Source organism: Wyeomyia smithii, chromosome 3 (assembly GCF_029784165.1).
Source record: "Wyeomyia smithii strain HCP4-BCI-WySm-NY-G18 chromosome 3, ASM2978416v1, whole genome shotgun sequence".
In the NCBI taxonomy this organism is placed as follows: domain Eukaryota; kingdom Metazoa; phylum Arthropoda; class Insecta; order Diptera; family Culicidae; genus Wyeomyia; species Wyeomyia smithii.
In genome coordinates, this window is record NC_073696.1 from 99,726,471 (window position 1) to 99,732,178 (window position 5,708).

Genomic DNA, 5,708 nt, shown 5'->3' on the forward strand with positions numbered 1-5,708 from the left:
GATGGGATGTTTATTTTTAGTGTTGTTTTGTTGCTCGCCTTTCCTTTGGTGATTGTGACTAGAATGGATGCCTGTCGCTTAGTCCCGCTAAACATAATCACATCGAAGATAATTGTCATTCAGGAAATGCAGTTTAATCTACGAAGCGGTTGATAAGTCAAACCGTTTCCAGCTTAAGGTGGAAAGTGCACAGTGAGTGGGTCTGCACTTCGCGACGTATGTCTTCAGGTGGCTCCATAGCTCAGTTGGTTAGAGCGTCGTGCTAATAACGCGAAGGTCGTGAGTTCGATCCTCTCTGGAGCCAGTTTTTTTTTGCAATATTATTATTTGCTGAGAAATGCGTTGTGATGAGAAACACTGAACTAGAAGCATGGATCTGGGTTATCGCAAATTGTAGACGCGTGCTGTCGTCCTTCACTCGCACCGCCTTATCAGCATGATAAAGCTATGGCGCTTTAGAATAAATCACTTCTGCCTTAAACGTGATCTGTAGTATCTGTAGTAAAATTTCTAGAACAGAAGATTACGGTAAAAATAGAGAGTAAATATTATTGCTCACTGGAACGATCGCGCAATTTATTTTGTTTGGATTTTGCACAGCATGCGCAACGTTTGATGTGAAACCTTGACCTACACTGTTTGGAAAACAAGGCGCGGGTTACAAGTGCAATATTCACTAGCTCATACTATGCGATGACTTAGCACCAAAATGCGGAACAAGTAGCACAATCTAGGAGTGTGTTTTGGTTTCTGTTGAACTATAACGAGAGTAGGAAAACTTCGGAACTTCGAAACGTTCGTTCACATTTGAGAGGCAAGTTTTTTTTCACAGATCAAAACCGACATTATATTTTCGTATCCTACCACAAGGAATTCATATTGAAAATGTGATCGTTATTTGGTATGCTGTGAGAAGTAGTTTTCATAATTTTTCATCCAATCAATGAAAATTATCTAGAAAAATTTAACTTCCCAGTTAGTAATGCCGATTGATTTCTATCTGCGCAAATCGTACGCAAACAGTAGGAAAATTACCACAAACGGTTCCCTCGGTAATGTTTCCCCAGCACGGCATACCCATTACACCTGATTGATGGCGTTAGATTATCATTCTCACCTTTTCCCTATTGCTCTTTTGTTCTGCGGCACGATGCGATCCCTTGGTCGCATCAAAAACACGCTTGCGCGCCTGATGTTAATGCACTTTGTGATTGTGATGCATATGAATTAAGCAGGGTACCCCGGTGTGGCGCACATCGACACCTTTGTCTGTTACGCATCAGCTGGGGAATCCGGCCAGTCCATTGGTATCGGCTGCACGAGTAACCAACCATTATGGCACCAATCGACAACGACAACACCAAGTTGAACGACAAGCGGAAACTGAAAGGTAAATAAAGAAAAAAATGCCGCCCTGCCGTGCGAACATCGATCAGGTGTCCAATGTCCACTGGCTGATAGATAGTTCGGCACCATGAACCGGTAAATAGAAGGCGAGAAGTAGACCTACCATAGATAAATTGCATACAACTATCCTCTCGCCAGGCATTTTAGCATGTTAACTCTGCACAGGCCATGCGTGATCGCATTGCAATGGTGCGAGGTGATATTAACTCCAGTCGAGATTGCATCATCAATCAGTTTAGGTTCATCATAATTACTCTGTACGGTGCAACTGCACTAGAGTGGGCTGGATTGCATGCTCGGGTGACGCGACAGAAAAGAAACTAAACCCTTGAGAGAGGTTGGTAACATAAGTTCGTACGTATTAATACTTGTATGATAGTTTATGCTGCAACTGTTGCATCAGAAAATTTTATCTCACTTATTGTTACCGACTGCGGAATGGTTGTTTTCGAGAATCGAATCGAGGAAATTTCCTCTGCAGGGAATGATAATAACTTAATTATTGTTTGCCAACAGGTCATGTCGCCTGCCGATAGAATAGGAAATGGTTTACGGTTTGTTTCAAGGTTGTTAATACGATAGATTATCGTCGATAATCGTCATCGCCGTTACCGATAACGTATGGTATCGTTATTGACGATGACGATAGCGTCTTCAAACATTAACGACATCGGCGATAACGATAGTCACTAGACGTTATCAGCTCACTAACGCCTTATGCCAGTTTTGACAAAAAGCAGGCACGGGGTGAGGAAACGTTTTTTCACTTCGGAGGGTTGGAGACGAAACATCACTAGGCAACAGGAAGAAACTTTTCCTCATTTGTTTATGTTTCGCTTCTCACCAGGAAAATAAATTTCTCAGTTTTGATTGTTTTAACTTATGAGGCGCTTTTTGAAGCACAAATTTGAATAGTAAAGTATGTAGCATTGTCATATTTGCATTTAAAATGCATCTGAATGATATATTTAATAAAGCAAAAGATGGTATTGCAGTGGTTGGTAATAAACAAACGTTATTGATTCGATACCGTCCAGTAGCTATCGTCATTGACAGTGACGATAATGTCTGAAGACGTACAGTACTGGACAAAAATAAGTACGCACCCACTATCCTAATGTTGAACTCCCTGTATCTTTGAACTCGACGAATTCGGATAAGTTGTAGTATTTGTAATATACTAACGATTGGTATAATAATTTTGTCAAAGAATTGCATAATAAATTCACACTTCAGCATAATTGTAATTAAGCTCTATTTTCGCTTGGTCAAAATAAAGTACGCATTCTTTATATCATCATCAGTTTACTATTTCTCAGCTCAGATAATTTATTTTTCATTGTGTCCTACTCCTCGTAAGTCCAATAAGATTCCTATTGCTGCAGAGAAACGTCGAAACAATGTGTTTGATTATTTGTTTATCATTATTAGTGCGCGGTACAATCGGATAAGATGGGGAAAAAGCAAATTTCCGTAGATATTCGTAAACTTATAGTTAACAACCGTCAGGAAGGTCTTTCTTATAGAGAAATTGCTCGAAAATACGATTTAAGTGAAGCAGGAGCACGAAATATATGCAAAAATCATGAAGAACTGGGAAGCGTAGCCGATCGGACCGGTAGAGGAAGGAAGCGGAAAACTACAACTAGCGATGATCGCCGAATTTCTCGAGAAGTGGCAAAAAATCCTTTCGCTACCAGCCGAGTGATTCGTGAAAATGCTGATTTGAATATCTCTGAACGAACTGTGCGCAGAAAACTACAGGAAATGGGTTATAAGAGTGGATTTGCCCAACGACGACCTTTGATTCGAAAGGGTAACAGGTTTGTTTACTTCGTATTCAGCATACATTTTTGGCTGAGGTTTATTTCTGCAGGATCAAACGCCTCAAATTCGCTCAAAAATACATCGAAAAGCCGATAGAGTTCTGGAAACAGGTTATCTGGAGCAATGAAAGTAAATTTGAACTCTTTGGCCACAAACAACGAGCACGAGTTCGGACGAAACCTGGTGAGAAACTTGCCGATAAAAATATTCAGAAGACGGTCAAGCACGGAGGTGGCAGTATCATGGTGTGGGGGTGCTTTGCTTGATCGGGTGTTGGTAATATTGAGAAAATTGATGGCATAATGACGACAGACTATTACAGCAGCATTTTAAAGAGAAATCTTACAGAGTAGGCGCGAAAGGTTGGCTTAGAGAAGAAGTTCACTTTTCAACAAGACAATGATCCTAAGCATACCGCCCACAAAACCACTGCGTATTTCCGTGCTTCACGTATCAAGCTATTGGAATGGCCATCACAAAGCCCGGACTTAAATCCGATAGAAAATTTGTGGTTGATTTTGGATCAAAATGTCGACAAGGGAGATGTCACCAACCGCGACAAACTGTTTGAAGCTTTGGAAAAAGCTTGGACAAATATCGACTCCCAACATATTAAAAACCTCGTTGAAAGTATGCCTCGACGCCTGCAATCCGTGATTGAAGCTAAAGGTGGCCAAACTAAATACTAAAATAAAGAAAAATCAGTTTGAACGTTGAATCACTGTAATGCGTACTTTATTTTGTCCACAAGAAAAATGACAATTTCCAAATATAAGCTTTTTTTATGTTTATATGTTGTTCTCATGTCGCTTTATCTAACATTTTTCGAAAGTACACCTCCAGTACTGTCTTTTGTTAGAACACTTTGATTATCCATCTGCCTTAGATTCTACCTAAATCAAGAAAGTTTGAACATATCACAGGTGCGTACTTTTTTTGTCCAGTACTGTAAGCGTCATCGTCGATAACGATAACAGACGGTACAGTTGAATGGCCATAAATTTCTGCCTGGGAACATTGTATTATTATGACATTAAATTGATAACTGGATAATTTGATAACTCATTCCAGAGAAATCATTTGGTAAACAGCGAGATATGAATGTTTGAGTAAATACTTCTCGGTTTCACAACATTTACATCGGTTTATCGTGATTGGTTGAAATCGACAGCACGAATATGTAGAAATATTTGAAAGCATTTTAGCTGAATGACTAATCATTGTTTCACTTAAAAAAATCGCATTAGCCCTGCAATTCACGTTTTAACTAGATAGATAGAAAACAGCTGTCAATGCAACTTACCGTTTCGTATTTGGAAAAAAAAAATCTATGCAGTTAAAATTTAGTGTAGATTATTGACGCGTTGACTATCTTTCGGCAGTAGGAGGAATGTTTCGCCAGCCCGAGCGCACTGTGGTCGAAAAAGGCAAAAAATTGAAATTCAATTCCTAGCGACTTCGTATTTATTCTAGCTTAATGGTGTCTTTGCAATAGCTGCTACGAAATTAAGTTCCATCTTTTGCATTTTGGGACCACAGTGCACTAAAGGATTTCTGGCGGACAAAAACAGCAATGTGATTATCGCCAATCTGTTTTCCTATATTTTCTATATAAAGTAGACACATTAACTGAAAAAAGCTCAACATTTTAGAACTGTAGCAGATACTATACTTAAGATATCGAGAAACGAAGATGAAAAATGGCAAAAAAAGCATTCTGTTTTGTGGAAAAGTAATTCCTGGAAAAAAATTTCAATCACTATAACAGAATAACTTTAGAGTACATAATATTTTCATAAATGTTATTGGTTGGGCTTCTCGAAAAACGGTTAAGTTACTTTAAAGGTGAAGATGAAAGAAGAAAGCATAAGAAAAAGAAGATATTCCCTATAGGAAATTTGCAAAATCAAAAATATTCTCAACGGTTATACATAACAAAAAAGTTTTCAAGTTTTTCTTTTTGATATGGTTGAAGCTTGGTTATTTCACGACTAACTGATATTAGTAGAGGGTTTATCTTTTTTATAGTACTAACTGAATTTGCCAGACTTTGATTCGAAGGCTGCACCACCCTCTCCTTTCCCCCTACTCTAACGACCCCTTCCAATTTTAAATTCTTTTTCTTACTTGCTACCTAAAATGTTTCAAAATAAAAAAGGTCAAATCTTCACTTTTTTGTCACCCTAAGGTTAGATCACTTAATATTTAGTCGCAGTTCTCTATTTACTGTGGCACCTATAGTGACGGTAACGAGAAACCAATGCACAATGCACAATGGTCCAGAAACCGAATTTAGGGGGAAATTTGGGTCTAGAGCTCCATAGCAACATTTTAGAGAAAAACTTTCTTCTACAAAGTTGTTATATATGATAAATCGTTTATTGAAAAATTATCAAAAATTAGGGTGACCAACATTTTCGATGCAATCAAGTATCTAACTTTTTTAACTTTGCAGATAGAAGAAAAATTTGTTC

General features: G+C 38.4%; 1 non-coding gene across 1 annotated transcript; it reads left to right on the plus strand.

Annotated features, from left to right (window-relative positions):
* Positions 1-230: 230 nt before the first annotated feature.
* Positions 231-304, plus strand: Trnai-aau (transfer RNA isoleucine (anticodon AAU)). Its single transcript has one exon. It is a non-coding gene; the product is annotated as a tRNA-Ile (tRNA).
* The last annotated feature ends 5,404 nt before the right edge of the window (positions 305-5,708 follow it).